Source organism: Thermobia domestica, chromosome 8, assembly GCF_964235325.1.
Source record: "Thermobia domestica chromosome 8, izTheDome1.hap1.1, whole genome shotgun sequence".
NCBI classification, from domain to species: domain Eukaryota; kingdom Metazoa; phylum Arthropoda; class Insecta; order Zygentoma; family Lepismatidae; genus Thermobia; species Thermobia domestica.
In genome coordinates, this window is record NC_137461.1 from 1,356,238 (window position 1) to 1,370,213 (window position 13,976).

Consider the following 13,976-nt stretch of genomic DNA (forward strand, 5'->3'; position numbering starts at 1 on the left):
CGTATCTCCTTGTTTCAGGCCATTTTCGACGTGAAAGCTCGTGGACAAAAATTTTCTTATCCGGACTTTACTTTGGGATTCATTTAAACATATCTTAATTAATCTAATTAGCTTTCTCGGTATTTTAAGTTCTGTAAGAACATTGTATAATGTTTCTCTCCTAACCGAGTCGTACGATTTTCTAAAATCAATAAATAGTTGATGCACCGGGGTATTGTATTCCCACTTTTTTCGAGTATTTGGCGAATGGTAAATATTTGGTCGATAGTTGATCGATTTCGTCTAAATCCGCACTGATAATCTCCAATAATTTCATCTGCGTATGGGGTCAGTCTTGCTAATAGAATATTTGAAAGGATTTTATAGGATGTTGACAGAAGAGAAATGCCTCGTTAATTATTACAGTCAGTTTTGTAACCTTTCTTGTGAATTGGAACAATGATTGATTCTTTCCACTCTTGTGACAATTCTTCCTTGTTCCAGATAACGAGAATAAGTTTGTGTATCTTGTTCCACAATTTTGCGCCTCCAGCTAAAATTAACTCAGCCGGAATTTCATCTACACCCGGAGATTTGTGTTTCTTTAATTTCTTTATAGCGGTTTCTACTTCTATTCGGTTGGGTTCTGGAATATACGGTTCTGAGGTGTGTATCTCCTTTTCTCCACGCACACTAGTTTTTGGTTGCGTGTTAAGCAAATCGTCAAAGAAATCTTTCCATCTATTTAAGATGCTATCCGTGTCAGTGAGAACTGTACCGTCAGATTTCTTTAATATATAAGCACGAGGTTGATAGCCTTTCTTAAATTCGTTGATTCCCTTATACATGTCCCGGATGTTTTTATTTTTACTATTATCTTCAAGTTCCTTAATTTTAGCTTTCAGAAAATCGCGTTTCTTTGTTCTAAAAGTTTTGGAAGTTTCCCGCCTGATATCTGCGAAATTTTGTGTAGTTATTTCATTCGGATTTTGTAGCCAGCGTAATTTTGCCTGTTTTCTCTTTTCTGCTATTTTTATGCATTCCTGGTCGAACCATGGTTTGTTCCTACGTATTTCCGCGTGTCCCAATTTTTCTTTTGCTGAAATTTTAATGCTATCTCTAATTTCAATCCAGGTATTCTCAACATTAGTGCACTCCGAATCTTCTAAAGCCGAGAATCTATTCGAAACTTCAATCTGGTATTTCTCTCTTACCTGGCTCTCTTCTAATTTCTGTAAATTGAATCTCTCCGTTTTCGGACAATGAATATTACCTTTATTCAACAATAACCTCTCTCTTATTATAGCTGCTACCAGGTAGTGGTCAGTGTCACAATCAGCCCTTCTAAACGAGTGGTACATTTGAAAATGTGTAATAACCTGACGCATTGCCATTTGAAAAACTACAATGTTTGTTGGATTGGCAACACTATTAGAAGACATATTCAGTTATTTTTTAATGAGAAGTATACATGCCAAGTTTAATCTCCTTACTCTATTCTTGGTATCCCTCTCCCTTATGATTTTGTATTTTAAGAAATCCTTTTTGAGTCAAAAGATATTTATATATATTTTATATAAATATAAAAATATATTTCAGGCAAAAATTTTCTTGGGGGCCTTATATCTGGAGAACTACCTGTAGTGTAGCCAAACCCAAACTATCACATAACTCAATATGATGTGTTTATTCCGTTAAAAAAAAAATATATAAAAATAAAATGATTTAGGGGCCGTTCAAAAATTTTGCAGCCCCTGATCCAAAAACTAATTATTGACCAAGAACGTAATCTTTTGATACATTTTTTTGGATCATTCCTAAAATTCTTGGTTATCCCTTACCTTAGTGACAAAAGGAATACTGTTGTGTACAAATTTCACTTTCTAGCTATAACAGTGTGACCTCGCAGTTGATAAGTAAGTTACTTTTTCCTGTTTATATGTACAAGAGCATAAAAGTGTACATAAGACTTAGGCTAAAATAGGAAGAAACAAAAAAAAATATTTAAATATTACGAAACTCTGAAACAATTGTGTTAGCTCAAAGTCATTGCACTTATTAAGTACACATGTGTATGACTAGCAAGCAGTTTCGGCTGAAGGTCACCTGAGCTGAGGAAAGCTCTGGCTGCATTCATCCAACTGGAATGGACTTTGTCAAAGAGAATTTACAAGAACAAAATATCAATGGGTATTCACGTTCGTCGACCTTACGCAAGTTGCCAAAGAAAATCGAGAAAATGTATTCGCAGCGGCAGCAAATGTTGTGGGTTTCATTTCAAACAATTTGTTTATGGAATATCACGTCCACTTTGGAAGAAAATAAAAAAGGAAGGCCTCGGAAGTCCAATTGTCAAGGACGCAGTGAAACACATTTCACATACGCAATTTACAGAAATGACGATACGTTAGGAATAAATCAAAGAAATGTTGCATTAAAACAACAAACAACATACAACCACCACAATTTCCACACTTGTGAAGAAATATACGGAAAACTAATTCTTGTGACTGAAATTCAGCTGACGAAGCAGATTATAAATTTTTCATGCGATAGGAAAACTCGTATTTTAATATTTTTCAAGTATTTTTTTCTCTCACTAACCCTGAGTACTTCTGTCATTTTTATGTTCATTTACAATGGCGCCCGGGTTATATAATGTACATGCAATGAAAACAGCATCATTTAATCTCCAGTGGACGCCGGAAGCGAGAAGACAATCCTAGGTCATTTGTTGTTTTGTGTGGTTCAGAGAGTGATCACGATCCGCCCGGACGACGAACACAACACTCCCGCTGGGAAACGATCAAAAGGTAAGCTACAAACTGTCTCTGACTACTTTAATCAAATATCTCTCCACTTGCACCCTAGCTTCAGTTACAAATTTCTTGGAGGGGTGGCACGGTGCCTCAGTGCTAGAGTTCTTACATTTAGTGCGTAGGGTTCCTAGTTCGATATCCGCCAAGTAAGTTTGTGTTGGCCAACATCGTATCCCTGGGTTTTCTCGGGTTACTTCCGTTTCCTCCCTCTCTTCCATTATCATTCTCTTGCTTAAGAGTCTTCACCCCGGCGAAATTAAAATACCGCTAATTTTACAGTAATTATGTGATATCTTCAAATAGATAAAAGATAATTGAAATATGGAACAAGAGCGCCCTAGACAATATTATTTTGCGTGAGGTACCGTTATCACAAGTCACCTAGTGGCTTTCCGTTTTCAGCTGTTTAGAAACGCGAAAATAAATGCCGATTTTCAAAATGGCTCGAAATCCAAAGCAGATAAGTGAGTCGTGATAACGGTTTCTCATGTAAAATAATATTGTCTAGGGCGCTCTTGTTCCACATTTCGATTATCTTTTATCTATTTGAACATATCACATAATTACTGTAAAATTAGTGGTATTTTAATTTCGCCTGGATGAAGACTCTTAATCATCGTCTTCCTTAGCCTAAAGGGCATAATCATGGGACGTTAAACTGAAAGAATTTAATTTCATTTCATTTTGACAAATTTCTGGTTTGGACTCATTTATTTGAATTACTATAAGCATGAATCAAGCCTGGAGTAGTGTTTACAATAATTATACATCCATAGGCGCCGACTTGAAGAAAACATTGGGGGGTCCAAACAATGAATAAGTATATTATCATATTCAACCGTTTTCTATCAACTGCTTGATGAAAGTTTCCCCTCTCCCGGATCTCGATCCGCTACTCCGCTGCAAAATTCACGCTACATTGGTCTTCACTTGCTATATCAGAGATACCAGAGTGTTGGTTGAAGTTTCAGTGCTCTACTAAAAACACCATTTTGAAAATGGTGTTTTCTATCGAATAAGAAGGCTTGTGCTAATATTGAAATAAAGGTAAGACGATATTTGCGATAGAAATTATTGCTCATCTTTGTTAATTCTTCTTCTACTGGATTATATTGGGGCCGAGGACCCCACCTTTAAATATTGGGGGAGTGTCCTGTCCCCCCAAAGTCGTCGCCTATGTATAGATCTACAGACTACTTTCCCAAATTGGTCTGTGGCATCAATGAAGTGGTTAATGGTATGCGTTCTGGCTTCTTTATTGAGATCTCCTGGATTCAAACCCCTTTGAGTGGCTGTCGTAATTGAGATTTCTTTCAGGGGCTTTCTTCAGTCCCATCAGCTGAGTTTTGGGATGGTGTCATTAAGCTAATTATGTTCTAAAGTTCTTCTCGTGTTTTATTTCTTATTTGTAAGTTCCTGTAGGCTAATGGAAAGATGATTAATGAAAGTGGGTAATTTTAAAAGAATTGCTGGAATGAGAATGTGGGAGGAAACGGGAGAACCCTAAGAAAAGCCACGTATACGAGGACCGCTAGCAGCAGATAAGCGTTCAACCTACAGCTTCAGCCCTAAAATTGTTTCTGCTCTAAAATAGCTTCACAATATGCTAACACAATACAATTCAAATGGTTAATTTATGTTTGTCTAGAACTAACACATGGTTTCCAATGAAAATTTGACTAGCATTTTCGTCGGAATCTTAGTGCGATTATACGATGCATGTCATTTCAGGAAATTGGTAGAGCAAAGTGTACACATTAAAAAATGGTTGTGTTAATTCAACTCAAATTTAACACAGGGCAGTGGTTTCAGCGTGACTACCACTATGCGGTGTTAATTCAACACAGACCCCGCGGTGTTAGCGTTTAACACACGCGGTATGTTAGTTTTAACACACGCGGTATGTTAGTTTTAACACACAACCAGTGTTGAGCGGTGTTAAATTCGAATCTGTGTTAGCGTTTTCTGTGTTGATCCGACACCATGTCAGGGTCGGTTGTGTGAGGAAAACTGTTGAGTGTTACTTGTGGTGTTGCACCAACACGAAGAAAATAACACAGTTTGTAGTGTGTTAATATTACACCATGTCAAGCATCAATATAACAGTCCCTGTGTTACTTCAACATCATTTTCTTATTATTTCAACACACAATCTGTGTCATAATTCAAGGTCAAAGCCGTATAAGTAACATCGCTTTAGTGTTAATTCAAAACTTCCTGTATTAAAATTCAAGGTCAGATCACTAGATTAACACCATTTGGTGTCAGTTCGACAACACTTCTGTGTTACTACGACATCTATTTCGGTGTTGAAATAACTCCGTGTGTGGTGTTGATGGAACCATTTTTCTGTTAGAAAAACTTGTGGTGTGCATGCTTACTATTACCGAAGATTCTACTGTTAAAATAAGAATAGTAAACTACAGAACACTTCATTTAGAAAATCTTCATAAACTATTTTGTCGTCCTCCCCAATACTTATTGTGAAGTATTTCTTGATAGTTCGGAACACAACCTTCACCAACAACTTGTTCAAGAATGATAGCAAACTCTTACCTATACCCTTATAGTATATTTGCCTCTTAATCGTGTTTCTACTGGTTTTCCGCCATTTCTGAAAACACTGTCCCGGATGTTGACTGGTGAGCTCTAGTACAGTGTAGATGTGGCACAGTAATACGGTGTTGTTTCTCGCTGTTGACATATTTCTTCAGAAACATTATGTAAAACAATTGAGAACACATCACGCGGTTTGTACGTTGAAATTTTGCGAATACCTGTATTTGTTTAAGTATTTCTTTCTACTGTGTTTGACTGTAGCTTCAGTGCATATAAGCCTTTATAATTATATGGTCAGCATATTTGGCAATGAAGCAGGAAACAACACCGAAGATTCTACGCTTGTGTTAATTAACACACAGGCTGTGCGTCATTTCAACTACCGGCATTTGACACACAACTCCAAATAGGGAGTGAGTTGTTCTAACCATCTGTTTTTATTATATTTTAACACATAGAAATGTCGCTGAAATAACACAACGATTTTTTACAGTGTACAGTCTACGTTATTTCCGCTGCTACCTCCCAAAAAGGAAATTTTATTTATATTAGTTTACGTGGTTTTTCGTTTCCATGTGGTTTTACTATAATAGCATGTGGTTTGCTGCTATGTGTTCAATTGTAAATACTAGAGGATTAAAGTCTACTTATGTTACTCCAATATCAATATCTTCCTTCCTCCAGGTATTTCACATTCATACGAACAAGATAACTTTACGAAGTCATTCCAGTGAGTTTCCGCTATTTTTGATTATTTTGCAGCTTTTACTTTTTATTTTTTTTCAGTTGAGTTTAACACCCCTTTCAGCAGTGAGGCTGTATGAGACACCTACTGATTAACGTGGAATCCGAACCATATGAACTAACACCGGGAATCGAACTCGGGTCTCCCACGCCAAAGGAGTGTACGTTAACTTCTTAGCCACCAAGGAACTCTTTTTACGTTTTAAGAGTCTTAATTTATGCGTTGTTTGATTGTAATATTAAGACTGCTGATTGAATGTTACAATGATCACAATACATTTAAACAAATATCATCGCTGTCACTAAATGCAGGAACATTATATTTCGAGACAGTATCTTTACCACCACCTTTACGCGTAACCCGTGAAAGCGCCTAAGTCCAGCATTTGCGATTAATCTGGGTTTTACAAGAGCTTTCTCGGAACGCACTTCCCACACATCTTCATACACTACAGATTCGTCTCGTACCTTTTATTGCCACAACCTGCATAAGAATTAACTAAATTACTAGCTTATAGCGATAAAATGGTAAATTATACCGATGTGACATCCCTAAAGAGCCGCCTCTGAATGAATCTGATCAGCACAATAAGACATTGAGTGATTAAATGCAATTTTTGAAGGTCTCAGGACATTACTTGGATTAGAACATATGTACTACATGTATATCATCCTACTGTTTTATATTTAAGATATAATTCTCTCAAACACACTTTTATGAAGAATAAATCAACAGATTCGTAAGTGTTTAGTGATAACTACTGCACTTAGGTTTGCACTGTGATAAAGGTATTATAAGACCCTAGTTTTGAACGTGACTATACATCTAACAAGACAAATATAGGCATTGAAACTTTTGCCTTTGTCTTTCTTCCTCTCTCTCTCTCTCTTTCTGTATGAGAGAGATTAACACAAACAGAGAGATTATTTTAAAACAGATGATCGCAGTGGATGTAGTTGTTTCTTTAACAGAGCGTTATCAATGACGTCTAAGTGTTGTGTATATTTTTTGGTGTAATTGAATGTATTTCCGGCAGTCGAGAATTATTACAGAACTTAAACGTGTAATACATACATATATAAACCTGGAAAGAGATTCAAAGTGTTATGAAAAACCGTTTGTTCATTGCACATCCAAATGTGGCGTGAGTTCATTTACCTGAGAAACAATATTCACAAGAAAACTACTAAACTGTTTTCTTTCTTGGATATGAATACAACGTTGCTAAGAAAGATTAGTTATATATTTTCTCCATCACAAATTCTAAATTACGTTTTGAAATAATTAAGTAATATATCTTATGGCGTAAATATTTGCCAAATTACGGGTCACGTGATTGGTTAAAGTTTCCTGTTTGGCCGATAACACAAAATTGTTACTTGTTTTCTTACTTTCGTTTGCCTAATTACTACTGGATAGGTGAAACTTTTCATATTTATGATTCACAAGTTTCGTGATACTTCCCTCGCTATGTGATTGTAAGACCTGCTATATACTATGAGATAAATTCTAGGAAATATCTAACGATTTTTTCTAGAGTCAAAATCTCAATGTGTATGGCATCAGATCGCATGTCATTACCCACGAAGAAATATAAATGAGAAAAGTATTGTATTAAGACTCTATTCTCAACGTGTATGACAAGTAGTATTTTTTACAGAGAGAAGAAGAAAAGGTTAATAAATTTTACCAGGGTCGACCCTAGGCAATTTGCCATCCCGTGGAATGGCATGATTTGCATCGGCCCTCTCCAGAAAGAACAAACCTTGAAAGCTACCATTTTAAGTATCATAAACAACAAAAGGGAGGGAAATAGCACTTGAACTCAGAACAGCCGAAACGCTAAAAATATAATTTCGTTGTGTCTGTTTTTTTTCCCTTAAATAATAATCTATTATGTTAGTGAAAGATAATCAAATATACCTGCAGAGGAAAGATGGTAGTAACCCTTTTTATAGAAGCTTCAATCTTAATATAGCAACTAGCAATATTGCAATTTCAATTCCAGTACAACTAGCTCTTTTATCTTTATTTCTTGGTTTTCCTTCCACCTTCAAGGAACTTGTTTGTGACAAAGACAAAACTAGTTTTCATATCAAAATTGTCATAACTAACTAAACGGAACAGGTGTTCGCTACTGTTCGAGAATTGAGTTCTTCTAGTTGACAATAATAAAGCAATTCATGCTGAGATTTGTTTGACCAATTTCTTTATCACTGTCCATATCACTTTAAAGATAGTTTATGAATGTACTATTAAAATAGAAGATCAGCTTAGTAATTTTAACTACTTAATCATGAAGTCAGATTCCAATGAGAAATATTTATTTTAATTAATATAGCTATGACAGATTTTGCCGCCCCTCGAAACTTGGCGCCCCGTGGAAATGCGCGTCTTGGACATATCGTAGAGCCGGCCCTGAATTTAACTAACTGCCTGCTTCTGATAGATTTTCCGTTATTAGAAAATTATTTCGCACAAACTTCGCCCTTTGGCTTGTTGTCGTTTCCGGTATCACGAACAAAACAAAATTGACATAAAACATGCTACTAGTGCTCTTAAACGGGTCAGCTCGAGTCCGGTTTCGGGTCGGGTTGGATCAATCGGGTCAACTCCGGTCGGGTTGTCGGGTCGGGTCAGTCGGGTCAGCTCGGGTCGGGTTGTCGGGTCAGGTCAATCGGATCGGATCACGGGTCGGGTCGGGTCAGGTCGGACTTCAACCTTATCCGACCCGACCCGTTGAGAGCACTACATGCTACATTCCAGAAGATGATATAGATTATGAAATCTAAATGTTTTGAAATATTGTATCAAAGAATGAAAAATATGGGAGAGTAATTTCTATAGCAAGTGTTGTGGCTTTGATTTTGACACCAATATCCAAATTCACTTTGGAAGGGAAATTGCAAAATGGCAGAAAAGATGTTAATCCACTAAAAAAAACGTACAGTGTAGGCTTTGAATTGAACCTGTAATATTTTATACGAAGCCAACATTCTAAGTATTCAATATGCTATGGCTTCTTAAACTTTGATTCTAAGGGATGAAGTCCAAGCAACTGAGTTATTGTCCAGTAAGTCCTCATAAGCGTAATTGGTTGATGTAAAACATGCACTATCTTCAATCTTTTTAGATTTTATTTGAGAGAAGGTGATTCATTTCTTTAAGTACACAAAACGAGGACGCTTTCCCTCAAACAAAGACCAGGTAAGACCTTATAGCCAAAACAGAGTTTTTTTTTTTTTTTTTTTTAAGAAAACAAATTACATAAATGACCGTAAACATTGTTGTTTCATGGACATAACAGATATCAGCTATCACGTAAATACACGTTTGAGTGATGGTAGCATTGTAAACGCTTAAAACAGAGTTTAATTTTGTTCTAAAGTGTTTTGTTATCCGTGACTTATTAGAAATATAATTTTAGAACAGGTTTGTTATCTACAGTTACTGTTTATTAGTATTCACTATAAGCCAATTCCTCGTAAAATATTCTGCAATGCTCGAAAAGGTCATCCTACATGCTATTGGTCCAATTATATTATTTAACTTGACATATTCCTTCCAACACTTCCGGATTACCTCCCACGACCCCTTGTTTACCTTCTAACATATTTGAGTTGCATGTAAGACGAGGAAGTCAAAAAAGAAATCTTTGTAAAGTTTTTCCATAATAGATTTTTGTAGTGAACATTTCTGCCGAAGTTCAGTGATGCACCTTAAGCAAAGTGTATCATTTTGTGTGTAGTGTGCAATGAGATATTATACATGACTACTTCACTTTTTAGAAGATGATTTACATAAATTGTCAACGTTTTAAAAAAAGTTAATTATTTCAAGGTAAGTGATATTGTGGCTTTGAATGTTTAGTCGGAAATACGAGGAGAAGTTAAGAAGTTGTTTTAGGTTTGGCATTTATGATCCAATCACAATGAATCTTGTGTGATATAGTCCTTAGTTTTCCTATTTGAGAATTTGACAAGCGTGAATATGTCATAACACGCAGTGTACGGGTAGTGTAGCTGAAATAAGGAGTATGTATGTAACGATCAGGAGCAAACATCAAGTGCATGTGGAAATTGGTAAATCTGTTAGACAGCCTTAACACAGTTTAGCACCATCGGACTTTTGGCTCTTCCTAAAGTTAAAAGTGGGCCTCAAAGGTTCACATTTCGGCACCGGGGAAGAGATCAACAAAGACAACTGAACTTTGAAAGAAACCAAAAAGGACTATCGTCGGTTTCTCCAGCGGTGAAGCAAGCAGACGTTTTTTCTGAAAAAGTGTTCCGGGAGGGCAGACTTAGTATTCCGGGGGGCACTGCTGATACTATTCTATTTATTATCATATTATAGATGTATTACTTTGGTCTCCTTCGTGGGTGCACTATCAAAGCTCCGGGTAAGCAGTGCCCCCCCCCCCCAAAAAAAAAACATGTCTGGAGGAAACACGGAAGCAAGTGTGTGTGTTCCTAATGTGTCTACTTTGAGGGCGATTAAGTAAAGGAATAGAAACTTTTTGACTACCGTATATAGATGCAAACTAATGTTCTTTTCACATTTACATTTATCACAAAAGTCATATCTAATATGTATCCATCATATGCATGGATTTCCAGATATATATTAGGTATTTGTGTGATGTGTCTGCCGCTGAGTGTAGTCTGAGGCATTAGACGGATGATCGTGACGATAACAAAACCCATTGCGAGAGGGAGGAGTATTCGAATTATTTTGAAGGCCATGAGTATTCTTAATTGTCCTTACGTGTTCGTGTTCCTATCTGGTCTGGTAGTTATAAACAGTACAAGAAAGATAAAATAGAATAAGAAAAGAAAATGAATGAAAGGAAATTTCTCATTCAACCCTTTTGGTCCTTTTATATTTCCCGAGTTTGTCTGAACTAGTTTGAATTAATTTGCCGAATTACAACGTTTGGCATATAATAACAGGTTTCCAGCTTCTACATTTAAGACATGGACTAAAACATGGGTGCAAATCATGAGAAATCATCTGAAACCCACTACATTTAGTAACAAAAGAATAAAGAAACCAACACCCTGCATTGTATGAAATCAACCACAAAAATGATGTCGAACCAGATTCGACATCGGACAGGTATCGGCAAATAAAATTAAATATCGAGTTCCGTTAAATAGAGAACCAAAGGTTAACGTCTCACGATATGTAGTGGGGCTAAGGGAGAATGTGATGATGGTGACAATGAATAAAATTATAGAATAGAGCGAGAGGAAAAGAATGAAACCCTGAGAAATCCCCCCACACACGGTGTTTGTCCACCACAAACAAGCTGGGATAGAACCATGGACTCTACGCACCAAAGGCAAGCCCTTTCTAACTAAAATACTGCATAGTGTAAGAGATGAGTTTTAAAAACCAGTGTGGAAAAGCAGTTTCTCAACAATAACGTTGTAATATTCCAGAAACGTCAAGTATTTTCATTAGAATTGAGAATGAACTTAAACTGTCGCCTTCCAAAATCGGGCAAACATATGAACGAATAAATATTATTTTCATGATCTTAGTATTCAGGCATAGGGATTTCTGGAACAAATACTGGAATGCAGGGATGCCCATCCCCCCCAAAGCTGATGGCGCACTCCCCCCAAAACTAATAATCTCTTCCCTCCTCAAAACTCAAGTCCTCTAAAAACAATTGCCCAGTGTAGTACTAGTACTAGTAATTGTTATTTTTGTTGTTGTTTTTATTTCCTGTAGTAGTATTATTGAATGCTTGTAGTAGTAGTAGGGTCAGTAGTAATTATACGACAGCAAAGTTACTTATTCGACATTAGAGTAAACTTCTTCCCCAATTTTTTTATTTCCCCCAATTTTTTTCTCGATGGCACAACTTGCGCCATTCATCCCTCCTGTGGGCGGCCCTTCTCTCTTAAAACGAACCAACCTTTAATTTCATACGGCTACTTGCGCGGTACTTCATTCATCGAGTATCGAAGCAGGGGCTACGGGAGTTCACCCCGGAAAATTTTTGAAAATTAGCTTTTCAAAATCGTGTTTTAATGCTATTCCGACAGTAAAATTCGTAGTTCGAAAGTAGAGTAAAATCCCTCCCCAAAATTTTTCTCAATGGCGCAGCTTGCGCCATAGTAGTAGGGGCCGACGTATATTGCGCCGAGTCAGCAAAAATTTTTGTGACGTCATAGGTCAAAGGTCAATGACCTTGGCCCGGGGTCAATGACCGAGGGGTACCTAGGACCACCCCCTCTAAATTTTGGCAGGGGTACCTTGGCCCACCCCTTAAATTTTGGCAGGGGTACATAGGACCACCCCCCTTAAATTTTGGAAATTGCCAAATTTAAAAATTGGGTATGGTAGCCTAGGACCATAGTATGTACCTCTATTAGTATTGGGGGTCTATGTCGTTCCCTTTCATGGGTAAAAAATTGCCAAAAAGTCAAATTTCGGGGTTTTTTGACCTAATTTATCCCCTTGGATGAGGTGTTATTACCTTATATAGTTATATGGGCGTATACAGGGGTTCATTACCTTTCATAAGACATGGGTACATTAATGCACCCCTTGAAAAATTTGGGAGGGGTACCTTGGCCCACCCCTTAAATTTTGGAAATTGCCCAATTTAAACATTGGGTATTTTAGTACTGGACCCTAATATGTATTAAATAAATTTGGATGGTCCACCTCGTTCCCTTCTAGGGGTACAAAATTGCCAAAATATAAACGTAAGCAATACGTAGTACCACGTGTTTGGTTTTTGGTCGATTTTATCTCCTTGGATGAGGTCCTATTACCTTATATGGTTATATGGTCATGTATAGGGGTCCATTACCTTTCATAAGATATGGGTATATTTGTGCATTCCTTTAAAAATTTGGGAGGGGTACTTTGGCCCACCCCTTAAATTTTGGAAATTGCTCATTTTATATATTTGGTATTATAGTACTGGACCCTAACATGTATTATAATAAATTTGGGTGGTCCACTTCGTTCCCTTTTAGGGGTACAAAATTGCCAAAATATAAACGTAAGCAATACGTTGTACCACGTGTTTGGTTTCGACCCAAGTTATCCCCTTGGATGAGGTCCTATTACCTTATATGGTTATATGGTCATGTATAGGGGTCCATTCCCTTTCATAACATATGGGTATATTGGTGCACCCCTTTAAAAATTTGGGAGGGGTACATTGGCCCACCCCTTAAATTTTAGAAATTGACCATTTTACATATTTGGTATAATAGTATAGGACCCTAATATATATATATATTACTATAAATTTGGGTGGTCCACCTCGTTCCCTTTCATGGGTACGAAATTGCCAAATTGTTAGTACAACCACTTGTTTCGTTTTTGACCTAATTTATTCCCTTGGATGAGGTTCTATTACCTTATATGGTTATATGGTCATGTATAGGGGTCTATTACCTATCATAAGACATAGGTACATTTGTGCACCCCTTTAAATTTTTGGGAGGGGTACCTTGGCCCACCCCTTTAATTTTGGAAATTACCCATTTAATATATTTGGTATTATAGTATAGGACCCTAATAGAGATTACTATAAATTTGGTTGGTCCACCTCGTTCCCTTCTAGGGGTACAAAATTGCCAAAATATAAACGTAAGCAATACGTTATACCACGTGTTTGGTTTTTGGTTGATTTTATTCTCTTTGATGAGGTGTTATTACCTTATATGTTCACATGAGCGTATACAGGAGTCTATTACCTTTCATAAGACATGGGTATATTGATGCACCCCTTTAAATTTTTGGGAGGGGTACCTTGGCCCACCCTTTAATTTTGGAAATTACCCATTTAATATATTTGGTATTATAGTATAGGACCCTAATAGAGATTACTATAAATTTGGTTGGTC

The 13,976-nt window shown here is 36.8% G+C and overlaps 1 protein-coding gene across 1 annotated transcript in view; it reads left to right on the forward strand.

Moving 5' to 3' along the window:
• The first annotated feature begins 2,559 nt into the window (after nucleotides 1-2,559).
• Nucleotides 2,560-13,976, forward strand: part of LOC145691527 (phospholipase A2-like) — an 87,271-nt gene continuing 75,854 nt past the window's right edge. The window contains exon 1 of the mRNA XM_081766937.1: nucleotides 2,560-2,792. The gene's annotated coding sequence lies outside the window, so the exon portion shown is untranslated. The remainder of the gene's footprint in view (nucleotides 2,793-13,976) is intronic.